Source organism: Gopherus evgoodei, chromosome 10, assembly GCF_007399415.2.
Source record: "Gopherus evgoodei ecotype Sinaloan lineage chromosome 10, rGopEvg1_v1.p, whole genome shotgun sequence".
Classification (NCBI taxonomy): Eukaryota; Metazoa; Chordata; order Testudines; family Testudinidae; genus Gopherus; species Gopherus evgoodei.
Window position 1 is genome coordinate 17,125,194 of NC_044331.1, and position 20,642 is coordinate 17,145,835.

Genomic DNA, 20,642 nt, shown 5'->3' on the forward strand with positions numbered 1-20,642 from the left:
TTGTTAAAATTATATGTCAAGGTTTTGCAAATGTCTAAATTATATTCTGAGTTCATAAAAATAGTGAAGATTCAGAATCTGGTTATTCCATAATTTAAATCCATATTTATTTGATTCCATTTTTTTAAATAAATGGATTTTTTCTATTAACTGTTTTGTCAATTAAGGGCACAGAATCTAGGCTGGTGCATGTATTTTTTTTGTATTAGAGTTTTTCATTCTCCCTCTTTTCTCCTTTATGCAGACTTCACTGGATTTATTTTTCACTCTGTACTTCCTTGGCTCCATTTCCCACCCTTTTTCATTAATTTTTTTCTCTTTTCTCCCTACTGCCCACTTTCACAGTCTCTCCTAAGGAGAATGCAAACCCACAATGTTCACGCAACAGCAAAATTAATTTGCCCATCCTAAATGTAAACAAATGCCATTCCCTAATGTTATCTGCCACCTCTTCCCTTCTGAAGATTCCACTTAAAAGAAACAACAATACACATGAAACTGCAGTATCCCAAACAGGACCGGCGCTAGGGTTTCACGCACCCTAGGCACACGGCAATTTCGCCGCCCCGCGCGCTGGTCCCGCGGCTCTGGTGGAGCAGCCACAGTCGTGGCTGCGGACGGTTGGCTGGTCCGCGGCTCTGGTGGAGCTGCCGCAGTCGTGCCTGCGGGAGGTCAACCGGAGCAGTGCGAGCAGCCGACCGTCCACAGGCACCACTGCGGCAGCTCCACCGGAGCCGCGGACCAACGGACCCTCCGTAGGCATGCCTGCGGCAGGTCAACCGGAGCCACCTGCCACCCCCCCCCCGTCAAAATGCCGCCCCCCGAATAATCCTGGTGCCCTAGGCGATTGCCTAGGCTGCCTAAATGGCAGCACCGGCCCTGATCCAAAGTAACGTTTACAACAGTGCAGTGACACTATTGAAAATTGTAGAGTTTGGCACCTTTATCGTACAATTCTGTATAATAGTTTTAAAAATAAGGGGCTACATAGATGTTGGCCACTGTTGCTGATATAAATCCCATGCTGATGAAAAGCCTGAATAAAGCAGAAGTTGATAAACTCAGAGTCTCTACACTGGTTGTTTAGGCCTAAACCTATATTGTTGGTTGAGGGATTATTACAGAACACAGGTGCCTGCAACCAGCACTTCATTATGTGTAGTGGCTCTCCTGAATTGTATAGACCCAAGATACTTTCCAAACCACTCCTGTGGATTAAGAACACAGAAAAGTTTTACTGTTACAGTTTCTTATTATGTAAGGAAAAAGAGCACATCAAATTTAAATAAATAGATAATACTCTAGGTCATCTAAGCACTTATTAGTTCCTTATCACTGTAATATCTGAGTTGGTAGACAGTTTTGTTTAAATATAGTTATTTTGTGATTGAGTGCAAGTATTTAGTTTACCTAGAAGTGTATTGAAAGAACACAGATGATAATAGCATTTCTTGGCACATTCCTTAGAAATCTGATCATATAAACTGTGCCTGTTGCCTTATCATACCGTACTCAACAGCATTGTGATTTCTGTACTAGAAGGCAGTGGAAAAAGTCTATACTAACAAGACAAAAAAAATTAATAAAGCATGTTGTTAAGTAAAAGCAACTATAGAACACATTTTGGATACTCATCTAAAACAATTTAAAAAATAGCCTTTATCCTATTGCAACAGCAATTCATATTGCTACATGCCATGATGCATCCAGAATTTTACATCTAAAATTATTTGTGCTACTGATAGATGAACTAAACTTAAGTGAAAAAGTTTTGAATGTCTCTTACTCACCTGTCTCAATACAGGGAAGTTATTTGATTTCTTTTGCAACATCTAATTGTCCTTGATGGCTCAAGTAAAAAAGTTTGGATTATCCAAATTGGCACAGGAAGAAGTCTGTTAATGACAAAATTATGGTCTGGATGAGCTTCTTTGGCATTTGCAAACTCAGATAAAGCAAAAGGGAACTGTAAACTACTGTCTAATCACTTCAGGCTGGATTCAGGACTGGTGTAAGTAGTTACCAGAGTTGCATCTTTTTACATCAGGTCTCAGTTCATCCTTTTCTTCTGAGTAGACAGAGATTTTGCATTTCACTCATTATTTATAGCTGACATTTAGTGATCTAGGGTGCTATATGACACCCATCTTCTCAGAATGTGAGTGCCTCTATTCCACAAGGTCAGTACATATCCTAAAAACACAATTAAGAACTGTTTTTTGTTCTTGAGTACTGACATGTCTGCAGTCTAGTGCCCAGATAAATAACATAAAGATTTCACTTTACTGCATCACAACACACATACAATCAAGCTACATCTCAGCATCAAACTAGCAAAGCACATTTTTTCTTATATAGTCTACCTTTTGTGGAAGTCTCACCTTCCATCTCCTCTATGCTGAGGGCTCTTCCAGAGGCTGGCTATGTGTCTCCAGAGCACAAGCAGATCTAACAGCCAAGAATCAGATCTATCATGTCCTTTCCAAATCACTGGGAGTTTGAGATGCTCAGGGAATGCAAGATCAGATGCATAGACAAGGCAAATGGTCTTCCCCAAAGAGCGTGCAGCCTACAGAAAAAAATCACTGAGGAGGAAATGGGCTGCTACATTCACAGTAGTAATATTTAAAAGTCCAAGGGAGAATTAGAAACAGGATTGAGTTTTATTAAGAAATGTACTTCTGGCTCATGCTTTAAATTGCATGAGCAAGCAAAGAGGGATGAATATTAGTTCTTTTTGTTTCCATAAAGCTCCAAGCACCAAAGCTCCTCCATAGGATGCCAGTTACACGTATAGAATCATCAAAATAAGTTGTCGTTGATTAATCCTATACCAAGGAAAACACTCTTACTAGCCTCTGGTGAAAGTTTTAACATCATACAGATGAACACTTTCTATGGAAATAAGTGACTACCTTTTATCCTGATCTTACAGGTTCTGGTTGTTCTTTGGATTTCTCAAACAAATCAAAGAGGCATACAGACACACTCCCTCAGTTGTTGCTGCTCATTCTACCACTCAGGCAGTGTATTCAGAACAAAAGGAACTTTCTGAAGAACAACAAAATGCTAATACCGGTTCCTGCAAAAACAACCAACAATCAGAATATTGGGTACCATCAAGAGCTTATCATTGCTCCCTCTCCATTTCTACTGAATGAACTGGTAAAAGCCCAGACCCCCAAATAAAGATCTCAAGCGATTATAAACATCCCTTTTCTATCTAAATCCTTCACTAACAGTCTGCTGCTTAGTTACAAAGTAGGGTCGGGTTTTTGGACAGTGAGTCAAAATCAAGGAGGTGAGTAGGGAGAAAGTGAAACGGCAGCTCCAGCACATTTACTGAGCTTGTTATGGAGAAGGACAAGGACCACTTTCTGTTAAACATGGTGATCCCCTCAAAATTTTGGCTGCCTGATGGTTAGCTAGCAGATGCCAAGTTAAACACCTGTATGCCAGACAAAAACAGTCCATCAGCACAGCACGACTCATGCTAGTGAGTTGGGATCTTTTAGAAAATTCACAGTTCAGATGTAAGAAGCTTTTTCTACTCATTGCTCTCCTTTATCTCCTTCCTCTCTTTTCATCCCACCCCCACTAACTATATCAATACTAGTGGGGCCTTACTGCCATCAATATTTAGACATCTGCAAAGTTGTCATTGGCTAGATGTTGTCACAGAGCTCTAAAAAGTTATGAGCAATGTACCCATATGAGCAGGCTTTGTCTACCATCCACCAGCACACAAATGCACTGTTGTTCAAACTTTTACTAATGGGGTTAGAAACGCAGGACAAGATTAGCCTTCCAGGGCTACAATCATTTATGTAGGAAATGTAGTGCTTAAGGACAGAGATCTTAGTAATAGGGATACCAACAGAGACCTCTTTTGGCTGTGTCCAGCAGTGAGTCAACCAACAGCCTTAGTCCGTCCACAAAATGAAAATAAAACCTATTTAACACCCTACAATACTCTGCATATATTTCAGAAGGAATTGCACAGGTACTGTATTCAGGAAGAGCGAGCAAGGGGGGAAGGAATACTGAAGTTGCCTTTCATACTCCCTACAGACACTCAATAGTCCCACACACAGCTCTTATTGACACTATTGGAAGTTATGTGCACATATGTGCAGACCTCTCTCTAGGCAGAGATTTTCAGTTCACCCTTATGAATAATCCATTTTTGTTTCAGCAAAGGAAAGAAAAGTGTGAGATATGTTCTATCATGAACACAAGAAACACTAGTCCCAGAGAATCAGAGTCCCATAGAAGTGAACCTTGTGAAAAGCATTCCAGTGACAGAGGACTGAAATTGGCATAATATCATTTGTAGACTGGTTCCCCAGATACAATAAGATATTTCCCCCCTGCTGTCAAAGAACCTGTCTTTTCCACCACGAATAGGTGAACTTCCCATCTCTCTTAGGAAGGCTCTCACCTCTCTGTCTGTCTGGGGGGATGTGGGGCTTGTAAGAGACCATTCGTAATAGTGCCCGGCATTATCAGCTACCATGCTCTCTTTTAATGGAGTATATCGTAGTTAGACAGTTTTGACCACAGTTCTAGTCTGACTAACAATGACCATGTAGTCATCTTCCAAGGATGTTCCTAAGAATGTTGTAAAGAAATGTCTTGCCATAATGAACTCTTTGCCTGTCTATTTTCAAACTGGTAAATCTTAACTAATGCTACAGAGGATGTGTCTGACCAGAGAAGCTAATACAAACCAGCAGGACACTTTCTGCACTGTGTACATTCTCTCTCTATGATGTCATTTTATTGTTGACTAGGGGGAAATACTTTTATATGATTTACTTTTCTAAAAACATAAAATATACAGTCAAAGTAGAGAAACTATTTGAAAGTTGTTAGTTTCAGTATATTTCAGCACCATTCACGGTACAAAATAATTTGGATGAGGTGGGTTAGATTTTATGCAACTCTGATTAGAATTTAAGTTCTTTTCCAGCGAGGAAACATTTGCCTTAAAGTTTATGGCTATCCATAAACTGTAATACAAATATGGAACTTTATATTTTACTTTTAAATAGAGTGGTGCCAAAAATATTTGGAAGTGCATCAATGTATTACTTAAATCCACAGTCTCTTTTAAAGTATGTCTGTATTGCTTAGTTTCAGTGTAAGTCTAGAGATCATGTTTTTCTTTAGCAGGAGCATAGTCTAGAACAATAAGCATGGTAGTGGAAGCCAGGAACTTCTCATTTGTATTCCCCGCTTCTGCTACTTTTAATGCAAATCATTTAACCTGCCTGTCTCAGTTTCCCCAACTGTACCAAGGGGATGCAGATACTTATTTGCTTGCCAAAGAAATACCGGTAATTGTTTTTACACTGCTTTGAAAATGTAACGTGCTATTTGATTATTTCTGCCAAGCATAAGAGTCAAAGAGGGTATCATGATATTAACAATAACTAGCATTTGTAATTTATGTAGTGCCATACATGTGAATGGAGTTTTCAAACAGGTGAGAAGACAGATCCCTGCCACAAAGCTCTTACAATCTCAGGGGGCAATCCTGAAAATGATTACTCACAAACTGGTCCTTATCCTATTCTGTTTGCTTAGGTTTTATACTGCATGCGTAACCCTCAGATTTCAGTGCCTACGCAAATATGAGTGTACAAATATAGTATATTTGTATTACAGTAGTAATAGGAGTGCCTTGAGGCTCTAATAAGGAAGGAGACCCCACTTTGTGCTAGGCACTTGTGATAAATAAAGTGGGGGGACAGCTCCCTTTGATGGACACCCAGCCAGCCAGTTAGCTGTAAAATCCCTCCTGGGAGCTGTTCTTTACTTGCTTTACCTGTAAAGGGTTAAAAAGTCCCCCAGGTAAAGAAAAAAAGTGGGCACCTGACCAAAAGAGCCAATGGGAAGATAGAATTTTTTAAAACTGATAATCAAACAACATGCACGAACCTTTTAGGACACCAAAAATCCAATCCTGTTTCCTTTTTCAGCTCTTCCCCGGGGGGGAAGGGAGGGTAAAAGGGCTTGAGGGCACCCCCCAGGGAGGAATTCCCAAGTGCTCCTTCCTTGATTCAAAAGGGGGTTTTGTTGCATTTGGGTGGTGGCAGTGTTTACCAATCCAAGGTCTGAGAAAAGCTGTAACCTTGGGAGTTTAATACAAGCCTCGAGTGGCCAATATTAATTTTTAAAATCCTTGCGGGCCCCACTTCTGCACTCAGAGTGACAGAGTTGGGATTCAACCTTGACACTGGCTCTTTTGATCAAGTGCCCACTTTTTTTCTTTACCTGGGGGACTTTTTAACCCTTCACAGGTAAAGCAAGTAAAGAACAGCTACCAGGAGGGATTTTACAGCTAACTGGCTGGCTGGGTGTCCATCAAAGGGAGATGTCCCTTCACTTTATTTATTACAACACCAAACAGCTATGAAGTACAAAGACAGTCCCTGCCCTAAGGAGCTTAAAATTTTGGTTTATGACCAGACGGAACAGGTGGACAAAGCAAATGGGGTGGGGACAGGAGGACGAGGTGTCAGCAAAATGCTTACTGTACAGTAAAGCAGTAGTTACAGTGCATTTATGATCAGATGTCAGGTTTCCTAGGCATCATGGAAGAAGCAAGGTTTAAAGAGGGTTGGGAGTGAAGATAAGATATTAACTTTATGGATTTTTGGGTGGGGGGATTACTTTATGCATAAAGGTATGATAAGGGAGAAGGCAATGAAAGGAGAAGCTGATTGGTGGGTGGTAAAAACTGGGAAGGTTGATGGAGCAAAGGTGGCAGTTTAGTTCAGGATAGAATAGTCCCGTCTACCCTAATCGTTCTAAGTCATGAACGGCCATAAAGATAGAAGGAAGGAAGGTTGTATTTGACGCAGTGGAGAGTGGGTAGCTGGTGAAGTAATGGAAAGACTGGTTGAAGCAGTCAGAATGATGAGCCAGGAAGAGGATCTTACCAGAAGCATTTTGCACAATCAAGGCTGAAGGGGAGGAGGTTGGAATAGTCATGTAGAGATTTTGCCTCAGTGGAATTACTCACGATAGCAAGAACTTGCACAAGCAAGGGTTGGCTGAGTAGGGCCCCAAACAGATAAATACAGATAGAGAAGACAGGGGACTGAGATTGGTATTTATGGAGGATTTTTGTTTTCTCAGCCGCATCTGACTTTTTCTCTTTTTCCTTGTTCTTAATCTTTTTCTTTATTCCCATTTTGTTTTCATTTTTAACCTTCATCTATTTTCTTTACAAATCCCTGTTGCAATAATTAAAAGAAATCTTTCTATTTACGTTTTATAGAAAAATTACACTTTTTCTTAACAGTACAGTATTTTAGTACTTGGTTAATTAGGGGTGTAATTAAGTTGGAATGGCAGAAGGTTCAGGAGCTCAGGTGTTCTCAAGAAATTTCTGTCATCTTGGGCTGCGTCCGAAGCAGACGTAGAAAACAAGTCCCTTCCAACTGTAGAGCTGAGCTCAGAGCTAGAGATTTGGAGCCACTCTCTCCCATCCACCATTCATATATGGGGTGGTTTCAGACTGAAGGATCCAAGTGAGGTCAGAGTTTTTAACTGAATCTGAAACCTACTTGGCAATATCAATCGAGAGGTTAGGAATCAAATGATGTATTTGTATCCAGTTCACCCCACATTGTTCATCTTTCCTCAGATAATTCAGTTGTTAATCTAACCCAGGCAGTAAAATTGTTCCATTTCCCTTAATTATTTTATTCTCTTCAACTACAATTCTTTGGTTGGTGTTTGTTTTTGCAACCATAGTGATGAAATGCATTTGCTGGCCATAGTCACAATAATTCTGAACAGTTATCTACTGGTATCATTGTTTTATTTCAGTGAATCCAGACATTTGCTTGATTTACACCTTAAAAGTAGGAATTTGGAAGCTATATTCCTAAAATAACTCTTGGATTATTTTTCTAACATCAGACCAGAAGTTTTTCATTCTGGGACATTTACACAAGAACTAAAGATGGCTCCTCACACTATTTCCTTCAGCACTTTGCTGTGAGTTTTGGATCTAGTCTGTCTTGTGAAATATTCTTTCCATAATTGTCTTGTTATTCTCTCCCAGAGGAAAAATTGATACTATTTAAATCTGCTATTTGCACATTCAACTGCTCTGAATGAAAGACTGACCATTTTAATCTTAACAGAGCAAACTTTTCTAAAATTTTGGAGGGATCACCTGCTTTACACACACACACACAGAGCTCTGCTACTAGTTCCTTTGGTGTTAGATAAACTCCAAGCCGTGACGTAACAATCTGATGACAAAACCAAAATGAGTTTGAAAGATGTAACTATCAAACACTTACAGAAAAACTGAACTCACAGTCCTGTACTTTGCACTGATAAGAAATGTCTATTAAATTTGGATTGTTGACTCAACTGTCCATTCCTCCCTTGTATTTGACTTATACTTTTTATAGCTTCATATTGCTCTCTGCTTCTCAAAGCCTTGTTCCTTGCTAGGGATTGATCCTATGTGAACAGTCTTCCTCATGCATGCAGTCCTGACTCACACAGTCTTACCCTTAAATCTGTTCGATATCGCTCAGAATGTTTTGGGTTATTGATACATATTGTGCTTTCCATTTTAATAGGACATATCTCAGAACCTTGGCCCACTACCGCAACACAAAGAGACTAGAAACATGGTGTAAACAAGCAGTTAATGAGAGTCCTGGTGAGTGGTATAGAACTGGCTATGCTCTTCCTGCTGTAGGTCGTGTGGCTGCACCACAGCGGTCTGACAATCTCCAGTAAATGGACTGGCCCTGGTGTGGGCCAGAGGCAGCTGGCAGAGTTTAAATTAGCCCCGCTCAAGTTGCAAATTATACCAGGGCCTGAGCCAGTGTGGAAGTAAGCCCAGGCTCATAATGCTGCAAAGAGCTTTTTGCAAATCTCCCATTCCCCATCCTTGTCACCTGCTCTAAGCATTTATTGAAGCAGGATTCAAGGCTTAGTTTGAAGTCAGATGACAAAGGAGATGAGCTGCCAGAACTAAATTACGGCATGATCCCGCTCTCAGAAACTGAAAACACCAGAACACTCGCCTTTTGTCGCTGGGACTCAGTTTGAGTCCAATGTGGGAATACAAATGATTTCTGGATGTTTCAGCCTGTCCCCTGATTGATGGATTTCCAACTCATTTGCCTTCCAGAACAGCATCATGAAGAACGTATTGTCATAACAACTGGAAGGAACCCTTTGTGTGGGGTAGAGCTTAACAATACGGCATTGTAGAGCAATTTGTTCCCCTTTCATTAATTAAAATGTACAGGTTATTAAATATTAGTCACTGACTTTCATCATTTACAGGCCTGTTTCACTTCAGTTAGAAGGGATGGCATGGTAATTGCTAATTTATGCAAGAGTTGGGATTGCTGTAAGAACAGGCCATGTCCTTCAGGATGGGTGTTGCTAGTGAGTATTATTGTTCAAAAATAAAAATAGTTTCTAAACAAAATGGTGTAGGAGGATAAAGATTCAGTTCAAGTTGGGCAGAGGCCAGCTTGGGTTTATGGAGTAATTGCTAATTGTGAAAAGCTCTGCCCAATGGTCTGTTTACCAGGGATGTTTTGCCCATTTTAGCTGAGGTGGGGCTCACTTCCTTAACAGACACAGAACAGAGCTGCAGTCTGCTCTGTATCCTGCCTCAACAGAGCATGCTCAGATCTTGAGGCATTCACAAAAAGTAAAAGTAAACCCCTGCTTCTCTGTTGCATAGCAGGCATAGATTAAAGAATCAGGATGCCATTCACGTTCAGTGGTTACCTACTCTTACACGCATGTTTTAGAAACACTCGGTCAAGGATAATTCATCATAGTTAGTTAATTATATAGTTAATCCTTCCTGTTGTATTCATTTATATATGCAGCATTCTGTGTATTGTATTTTGATCATTAATGTGGGGTGAACACTGACAGTAATTGAGTAAATTGTCTCAGCCTTTGTTTGATCATTCCTGTACACAGTTAGCAGCTAAATAATGTATGTGGTACATTAATATTAGCAAAACGCAGTCCTGACTACAGTCAGATGAACAACAAATTATTATTCAGGCAAAAATCACAATTCAATGTAATAGCATAAAATACAATCACTGATAACATAAAATCACTATTCTTATTTAGATACGTATAATGGTGCCCCTCAAATAGATCCCTTGGTGGTTTGTCCACTGTAAAACCAATCAGCAGAAAGGGAACAGAACATAAAAGCACGTACTGGCTTGTTAATAAGCCTTCCTTCCTCCCTTATAAAAATTAACCCAAAGTTTTATTCAGTATCTTAAGTTCATCAAATGTGGGCTCTGAAGATCATCACAGAAAAGTTCAATCCTAGGACCAATAGCAAGAATAGCCCAGCAGATGTGAAAACCTGTGGCAGAAATATTTGTAAGGATGGTCAGTGAGCTGCACTGCCTACACTAATAGGAGCGGAGGGTCACATCCCATTAGAGCAGTAATTTTTTGCCTGACATGAAATATTCTTACAATCTCACATTCAAGAAGGGCACTCTGAACTAGGACTACCATTGCACCCCATTATGGCTGTAGGTATTGCAGAAGTTGGAGATCAGTTTATGATGCTATGTATCATAAGTGCTCTCATACCTAACAACAGTGGAATGAGTTAAGGCTGCAGTGGCAGCCCTATGAATGTTTTTGCCTTTGCCAATGTAGATCTAGAACAGTGGTCCCCAAACTGTGGGGCACACCTCCCAAGGGGGGCATGGAGGAACACCTGGGTGGGCCGGGCCAGTCCCCATGAGGGGGCGGGAAGGTAGCAGCACCCAGCCCCACTCTGCTCCCAGCTCCACTCCAGGCCAGCCCCTGGCCGCAGCTGCAGCCCCAGTTTAGCCCCCTAGTCTGGCAGCATCCCTGCCATGGCTCAGCTGCCAGCTTCCTCTCAGCTCTCAGCCTCTACTCCCAGCCTTGGCTCTGTTCCTGGCCCCGGCTCCACTCCTGGCTTGGGGGAGGAGCGGGGTGCAGACACATTATATTACTGGGGGGGGGGTGAGAGGAAAAGTTTGGGGACCACTGATCTAAAATGTGGCAATGGCTTTTGGTCATGTTTGCATTTGATCTTCAGTGACTTAATGGGAGTATAGTCTAAACCTCCCACACTTTTCAAAAATTAAACATTAAAGGAACAATTTTCCCACTTTCTAACACAACATAGTGCTTGAGATGCCAGTGGACTTTATATTAAGTGACTCTTTATACTGTACGCTGAGCACACCAGTTACATCGTTCCCTTCTACAGAAAAATACTCCAAAAGGAAAAAGTTTCAACAAAATAGCAGCATGTTCAATACAGCAGCAACTATGACACATTTTTTCACTCAGGAAGAGAATTAAAGGTGGCATGGAAGGGGAAGGAGTCATGGCCTTGTAACAGTTCAGAACCCCAAGATCTGCGAAGGACTCTGCAAACCTATCCCTCTGCATGTTGTCCTGGGCCCCCTTATTCCACCCATCTGCTTTAAGATTCCTGCTGTGGTTATGTCCAACAATGAGGCAGTGGGGGACAGGAAAGGGAGCTGAGGTGCAAAAGTTAATGCTGCTTAAAGCAGCATTCATATTTCCCTGGATTTACAGACACTACACTCTGCATCAGTTCTCCCATGGGGTGTGGGGTGGGAGGGAGGTGCAGGATAATGTTGAGATGAATGGGACATGCCAGCAGTGTTAAATTTAAATGAAGCCAGAAAGAAAAGATTTCGACAAAAGAGTCTCCAAATCAGCAAAACTCCTTTTTCCAGATGTTCACGGTCTTCAGCACACCCATAGCTAGTGCTCTTTACTTTATTAGAGGGTTGCACATGTAGGGTGAGTCTACACTGCAGCTGGGAGTGTCTCCTCCAGCCCAAGCAGACAGACTCATGCTAGCTCTACTTGAATTAGTGTGTTAAAAATAGCAGTGTGGACATTGTGACCCGGGCAGTGGTTTGGGCTAGCCACTTGAGCTCACATCCAGGGGATCAGACAAGGGCAGCAAGCCAAAGCAGCCACGCATGCTGCAACATCTGCATCTACCTGGGCTGTGAAGGATGCTCCCAGCAGCAATGTAGACATACTCTTAGTTGCTACTGTAGACCAAACTTATTGCACACATGAAGCCCTCCTGCCATTCCCCCTACAATCTCCTGGTGTGCCACCTCCCAGTTTTCTCTATTTCAGAGAGTCCCTACACCCTTACACCTTGGGGGTTCTGTTCTCCCCACCCCCGCCACCAATCTCTCCTGCCACATGCCAGGAACCAGATGCCCAAAACATTCCGTAAGACTCGCAGCACTGGACAGACCATTGGTTCATCTAGTCCAGTATCCTGGCACTGGCCGCTGTCAAAAACAGATGTTTCTGGCAGTTGGAGGCTTAGGGATACCCAGAGCATGTGGTTAAATCCCTGACCATCTTGGCTAATAGCCACAGATGGACCTCTTCTCCATGAATTCATCTAATTCTTTTTTGAAGCCATTTATACTTTTGGCCTTCACAACATCCCATGACAAAAAAGTTCCATAGTTGACTGTGTGCTGGGTGAAGAAATACTTGCTATTGTTTGTTTTAAACCAGCTGCCTATTAATTTGAACGGGTGACCCCTGATTATTGTGTTACATGAAAGGGCAAATAAGATTTCTCTATTCACTTTCTCCATGACATTCCTGATTTTATAGATTTCTACCATATTCCCTCCTAGTCATTTCTTTTCTAAGGTGGACAGGTCCAGTCTTTCCCCCCTCTCTCCTCATATTGAAGCTGTTCCATATGCCTAATCATTTTTGTCGCCTTTCTCTGTACTTTTTCCAATTCTTTTTTTTAGATGAAATCCATGACGATTTGGAACTGATTAGATGAAGCATTCAAAAGCCATCATGTTACATACGGATATATAGAAACGTCATCAAGTACGGCCTTTGGTTGCTTGGCCAACTATCCAAAAAATAATGTTTGTAATGTACCTTAAACTATGTAAACAAGGAGCCTATTTGTTGTCCTAAAGCTCCACAAAACCGCCTTCTGTTCTTTTCTCTCTCTTCCTTTGACAGCTACATTTTTTCCTCCATTATCGGAGGCTGTCCTATTTTCTTCTTGAGATTCCACCACCCCAAACAAAACCCTCCCAAAACAAAACCCACTGGCTTGGGGCCTATTGGATTTAAACAGAAACGATTCACTTAGGCTAATATTCTTAGAACTCTGTAAGAATGGGAGAACAATTACTTAGTATTGCAGATTAAAAAAGAGCACACAGCAGTTAGAGTTAACTGGATCTGACATTCTTAACACCTGATCCGCTGCCTCCACTGCTATCCAAGAGCAGGAGATAGGTGAAGAATGAAGGAACTGAACCATCAGACAGAAAACAAATTAACCTATTTCTTTCCTGTTTTCTTCTCATTATTTTTTGTTTGTCTTTACCCAAGAATTCTTGGTTGTAAATGGTTTGAATAAAGAAGGGCTCTCTAATTAAACTATCAAAAGATCATGCTTTGGGGTTTCAGTCTCCATACTGAGAACAAGAACAGAGTATTTTAACGTCAAAATAGCCTTATTTAGTAAAATATGGCCAAATTAACACAAAACACTCTATAGTGCCCGTTTCCTGGCTCTAACTCCTTCCATTCAGCCACATACACCCCCAAAACACACAAAGTCCCACCTACACAGAGATAGCTATAGAGGAGCTACTGCCAGCTCAGGGGCAGTGGTAATTTATTAATAATCATATTCAAGATGTGCTAGGTGCTGTACAGACATACTGGAGAATAAAGTCTCCATCCCAAACATCATCATGGTGTGTAGCCTCCAATCGCCTCCTTCCGTTCTCCTGTCTATTTTGGCCATAAATTTGTGTGTTTGTTCCTCTTCATATCACACACAGGACATTCAACACATAGTAGTCCTCGTGCATAGGGACAGGAGCCATTTGGGGGTATGATTTCTGCATATATTAAGTAGTGCACAATGTGTATATGGGCTGTGATGGAATGACAGATTCCCAATAGACACTGTGCATTAAAACAATGTGGCAAGGACAGTACTGCCTTGTATACATGAACAAATCTGCTTTTACATTGTTGTTAGTTTTTTTTAAATACAGAGAGGTCCATTAGGAACATCCTGCAAGATCAGCAAAGAGTCCTGTGGCACCTTATAGACTAACAGACGTATTGGAGCATGAGCTTTCATAGGTGAATACCCACTTCGTCGGATGCATAACCACTTTGTCATTGACATGCATCTGACCAAGTGGGTATTCACCCATGAAAGCTCATGCTCCAATATGTCTGTTAGTCTACAAGGTGCCACAGGACTCTTTGCTGCTTTTATGGATCCAGACTAACACGGCTACCCCTCTGATACTGCAAGATATTATTTTAAAATAAATCTATTTTTAGTTAAAGGAATGCAAAAAGGACAAAACCAAAAAAATCTGAGAAGCCAATAAATATGGAAATAGAAATAAAATTACCCATAAAACAGAACGGAGGGAGCAAATTCTGCTTTCAGGTACAACCACATGTAACGGGCACTCATCTCAAGCATCTTTGCAGCTGAATGCAGTACTGCAGTCCTTTTCCTGCTCCTGCTGCCCCCTGTAGGTTGTCAGCTAATCTTGGTGGGGTCTTCAGTGATTTGACCCTCAGTCCAAGTCACAAAGTTCAAATTAACCCCTTCTGGGATAATACAAGCCCAACAAAACAGTCTATCTGCCCTCGCCAGGGTCTTCAGCCCCAGCTTTGGGCTCTTTAAATGCAGCCTTTTGCTCAGATGTTCAAATGAGTCTGGTCTCCTTCTCAGGGTTTACATCACTTCACCAGTGGCTAGCGGGGGAAGTCAGCCCGCTCACTCACTCCTCTGGGTTCCAAACCAGGGATCCTATAAACAGAAGCCATGTAGTGCTCACTTCAATTTGTTGCTGCTTCTTACCTGGGCCTTTTCCCACCTGGCCCCTTTATCTTCACCCCTTACCTCAGGGTTAAGGTTCTCAGGTCCTCTCTCTCCCAGCTTATGCAGATGCAGCCAGAACCAAACTCAAGTCTCTTTGACCAAGGAGTAGCATTGCACTGCACTGTGCCCCACCCCACGGTCCCAGCCAGGAACTGACCTGCTAAGGCCCTGCAGTACTTTTTACCTAGGCCCTGGGAGCCCTCTAGAGGCAGGCCTGCAGGACCCACCTTTGTACTCCTTTTCTGGGGCAGAGTGTAGCAAGACTGTGGGGCCTCCTGCAGGGAGCAGCAAAGACCAGGTGCACCCCATCACACCATGAATATACAGAATAAGTCAACTAAGTTACTAAAAGAGCTTTATTATACAATGAAACCTCTGTTATAACCTTAACTTCTCTAATATCACTTTTGGCGCCCATGAATTATACAGAATAACCACAGTGCACTGTCATAGTACACAAGAATAATTACCATATTCCTAAAGTTTATAACATATGAAGTTACATTCCATAATGACACTAAATAAAATTAATACTCTCATGTCAAAGTATTAATGAAAGCCAGTGATGTAACACTATTTTGCTTAATTCAGACTTCACTGGCCACTGGAATAAAAGGATTAAGTATTACAAATCCTGGTGGTACTCAACATTAACAAGCAATTTATAATAATTTATTCCACATGTCTGATACCAGTGAAAAAAGCTGCAGAACACAAAGCTAGCTGATGTCTCCAGGAAGTGAACTGCTCACTCTGTTCTAATATTAGAAGCAGACTACAGCAATGCAGCAAGTATCATTCCTTCCATATCCCCAAATGTTTGGAGCCTTTTTCCACACAAGTACAAAACACATGTGAGTTACTGTCAGTGATTGGGTTAAAATGTCTATCATTTTATGGACATATGGACATACTTAGGACAGGCTTTAAAGATGCCACCAATATGACTTCCACAACAAGTGATAATACGGACAGCACCTGGAAAGAGAAAAAGAGGGCAACTAGAGAAGCATGATGTAAAATAATAGAGAAAGAAGCCAAATCCATCAACAAGACAGTCAGAACCCAGAACAGATCAGCACAAGACCAATATAAATGGTGCAACCTGATGAATGTCCTGTGCACCTGAGAGCATGGAAGATAGAAAACCTTGCAAACAATATTTTCTTTTTAAATATTGATGTTTAATTAAGCCATGCAAAGCACGGGTCTGATCTGACCTGCCGGAAGCAGTGTGGGCCGAGGGACGTGCTAGCCACCATTTCCCGCAGCCCCCATTGGCCTGGAGCGGTGAACCGTGGCCAGTGGGAACTGCAATCTGCCAAACCTGCGGACGCTGAAGGTAAACAAACCGGCCTGGCCCACTAGGGGCTTTCCCGTGCCAAAGGTTGCCAATTCCTGGTCAACAGTCTTGCTGCATTACACACTGCCTTGATAGTATAAATAAATTCTAACACTATGGCAGTGTTTCCCAAACTTGGGACGCCACTTGTGCAGGGAAAGCCCCTAGCAGGCTGGGCCAGTTTGTTTACCTGCTGCGTCTGCAGGTCCAGCTGATTACGGCTCTCACTGGCCACGGTTCGCTGCTCCAAGCCAATGAGAGCTTCTGGAAGCAGCAGCCAGCATGTCCCTTGGCCCACGCTGCTTCCAGCAGCTCCCATTGGCCTGAAGCAGCGAACCACGGCCAGTGGGAACCACAATCAGCCGGCCCTGTGGACGTGGCAGGTAGACAAACCGTCCTGGCCAGCCAGGGGCTTTCCCTACACAAGCAGCCCCCCAAGTTTGGGAAACACTGCACTATGGTATGAATTTTATCAGGTGATTTTTTCTTGCATGTGTAAACATACCTGGGAGGTGGGGGAGGGACTGTTTGTTAACTTTCATGTTTGCTTAGTTGGTTGTGCAACAAAATACCGCCAAGGATATATTATGTCTTTTAAAGCTCAGAAAGAAGAAGGGAAAAAGCAACAGAGACCAGACTGACATCTATTTTTAGAAATATGTGAATCCATCTTTATTCTTCCCTTGGTAATATTTAAAAAAAGAGAAGCCCTCTCTCCCTCCCCCTCTTGCAGTTGTCTCATTCTCTTCACTTGTTCTCTACCTTCCTGTCTATATCCCTTCTCTCAAGGAAGCAAGTCCAGCTAATGATGACAGGATTAAAAGATGGTTGTTGAATTTCTATCTAATGCCATGTCCCTAGTGACCATATGCCCAATATGACTCACTAACAGAGGTCTATCTTGTTGAACTGTTTCATCATCGAACCTTATATCAACCACTAGAGGGCAACAGTCAGTTTTTTAGCCATGTATATACAATACCAGGCTCCAACAGGTGTCCCAGCACAAAACTCAATACTGGCTTGAAAAACGGATTACTAATTCATGTCAAATATTAGCTGCTAGGATAATTTCCCAGAAATTAGACTGTTGGGGTGGAACAGGGGGCTGAGCTGGCCAACATAAAGGAAGATATAAGTTATATATCTGTTCAAGCACTAAGCACAGTGCCATTATGGAACAGTCTTAAAACCACAACGCAAATGCTGAAAATATAAACCAACACTAAACCATGCAACGATGTAACAAAACATAAACATAAAAGGTCCAAAGGTCCAAGTTAAAGTGTAGTTTTCCTATTAGAAATATGATTTTTTTAAACAAATATGAAACATTACAAAAATGGGAAGATGACAAATGCAGAAAAAGCTTAGCTAGTCATGGAGATTTTTGGTTGTTAATAGTAATGCTCACTACCATAAGCCTTTTCTGCAAGAGCCCAGTTTCCAAACAGGGCATCTAAGTAGGACTCTGTCCTGCATCTGGATCAGCAGATAAGCACACAAATGGCTGTTTCATGCATACCTAAGTGTCATTTTGAGCAGGCTTTTTGGAACAACCCCATTAAGGTACTGGCATTTAGACATCCCCTCTTTTCTGTGTTGTCTTCTACTATCAGGAGGCTGTTTCCTCAGCATGCTACCAGCAAAAAGGGTTCAGTCATTTAGTAACTTTTGCAATGGCAGACGAGAGGAGGTGTCTATGAAAAATCACATAGAACCTGCAAAGCGGGCTTGTGATCTGCAGGTTTGAGGGCAAATTGGGAGGGAATTGTAATGAGAGGTCAGACAGAGATTTTATATTAAAAGACATGGACATCCTAGACATTTTTAATTAACAGAGTAGTGAAGTTCAGTGTTATTGATCGCCACTTGCAGGGATAATTTGGGACGATGGATTAAAAATTATTTTCCAGTAAGAGAGTTCCTTTTCATGCCAATGTGTTTGCCCTCATTTACACTGATCGCTGGGTTTTCTGGGGTGCAAAGACTAGACTGGAAGTAATTTCTTTTCTGTTTTTAGAAGCCAGAAAGAATGACATCCCTTGCTGACTGCCAATACGTACAGGTAAAGAGTCAATTGTAACCTGGCTGACCTGCTTTAGTATAAATCGTTCGGTCTCATAAACTGAGATTTTGCTGCAACACATACATCCGCTTTGAAAAGTCCCATGTTTGTACTCTGCATGTACTGATCATTGGACATAAAACAAAGATTGCCTTAATTATCATGTAAATGCAAATGGCATACAAATGAATCCTAATAATAGGATTCTGTTGTATGCCACTTACGTTGTAAAAATAGTCTACTTTTTTTCAACATTAGTGGACAGATTCTCAGTCAGTGTCAATCATCGCAGTTGCACTGACTTCAGTGGAGCTCTGATGATTTACATCAGGTGAAGAGATGCCCCCAGATGTTTTTAATATTATTTAGGTCATACATACGGGCTCCTATAAATATTAATTTCCCCCACATTCAGAAACTTTATCTGAAAATTGCTTTTCTCCAGCGTTGCGCATCATTTCCAGTTATAAGTTTGTGCCTTTGGTGTTAATGTGTAAGCACTAATTTGTGATGTTTCATTTTATGGTTTAGAATGACAACATGATGATCATTTTAGCAATTGGCAGATCATATGGAACTAATATTCTCTCTGAACTCTAAAGCACACTAAAGGAATTACACATGCACAAACACAAAGTTGTGTCATGGGAATGATGATCTTGAACAAGTTTCAGGAAAAAAGTGTGTACTATTCTAAACACAGTTTTAAAAATAGCTTCTGCACAGAGTGATTGATTCCTGCATTAGTGAAATTTTGCTCTCTTCTTCCTATTTAAAAGAATAACCTTTGCACCATAAAACAGGGAGGAGAGGCAGAATGATGAGAATGGCAATGAGTGATGAATATGGGAATCTTGGAGTATGAGAGTTCCATTGTGTCTTTGTGATGTTTATCTTTCCAAACTGTGAACTTTCAACATACTTGAGTCCAGTGGTTTTGGGTAGGTCGGGTGTGTCCCTTCCCGACTTTATGACTAGGTGGGAGACTCCTCTTACAGGGGACTTCCTGCTAAAGAGGAAATTCATAGACAAAACGAGTTTGTAAAGACAGATGTAGCTGTTGCTCTTCTATCAGGAGACAACAAAACTGACTTTTGGTAATTAACTGAAGGAGGATTCAAAAATAGGATTGACTAATTGTCTGTTTGTGAACACAACTGTTTTCAAATATCCATTTGTTCAAATACTACATACATACTAGACAGACATAGCTGTGGGTACTCTGCACCTTTGAAAAATCAAACCAGTTATTTATGTACCCAACATTAGGCACGCAGGGTAAAATCCTGGTCCCAATGACAGTCCCCTATAATATTTTGTCAATGGCAAAACTCTGATTGACTTCAATGGGGGCCAGGAGTTTCTACCCCACTCTTGAAAACTGTGGGCTTGCTGCTTGCCCATAAAGGAGCATCATAAAGAAGAGGTTCAAGGTCAATGTTTAAATCCAAACTGCCCACACCAACATATTAGAAGGAGAATAGTTATGCCCCCTGAATCAACTCCTGTCTCTTCTTTCCTACCTCCCCCACTTTCAGTGCTTACCTCACTGATGCATCTTAGTGTGGCACTACAATGAATATAAAAACATGGATCATAGAATTCCTATTTTGTTTTCTTCAAGCACAAAAGCCACGACAATACACTGTTCCGTGGTTAAACTGTGCAAAGGTCCATCTTATAACATAAAGAGACAATGTTAAAATTAAAAATACAAAAAACAGATCGACCCAGAAGCTCCTCATTTTACAACTACAATGATTTCAAAAAATAATCTTTTCAGTAGCTAAAAATAGTGCTTCGAAAGGACACTCATATTACTGCCCGATCCAGTATAAATAAATCAGTGGATGTGTATCATCTGCTTTCATAGCATGTGTGTGCCCTGGGTTTGTTTACATTGGATCACACAGTAAATTGAGTGTTTGGATTTTCTCAGTCTAAGCTATAATCCAAAATAATAATAAAAAAAAAATAAAAAACCTAACTTGCTGTGCAGCTTGAGGTAAACAATCCTGCACATTCATGATGTGATCAGAGATGGAGGGTAAACAGAGGTTTCTTTAAATTGGGCTGCTCAGTGTCTGGAGTTTAATGTTTCTGAGTGAAGTGAGTGCTGGTGAAAGATATTGGTAATATAACATTAGGGCCCAAGTTCTCCTTTTACACATGCAGCAGGGCAGTGGTAGTGTACATTTCTCCCAGACCAGCACCTTTGTGTCTCAGTTAATGCTCGCCCCTCTACTGAGACTGCTTAG

The 20,642-nt window shown here is 41.3% G+C and overlaps 1 long non-coding RNA gene across 3 annotated transcripts in view; it reads right to left on the minus strand.

Annotated features, from left to right (window-relative positions):
- LOC115658522 overlaps positions 1-20,642 on the minus strand; it is a 95,430-nt gene that overhangs the window by 58,210 nt on the left and 16,578 nt on the right. For 2 of the 3 annotated variants that reach the window (XR_004002322.1, XR_004002323.1), the window contains one exon: positions 1,791-1,895. This is a non-coding gene — a long non-coding RNA (uncharacterized LOC115658522). Of the gene's footprint in view, positions 1-1,790; positions 1,896-11,193; positions 11,200-13,380; positions 13,392-20,642 lie in introns of those variants that run through there. The other variant, XR_004002325.1, reaches the window with a different exon arrangement.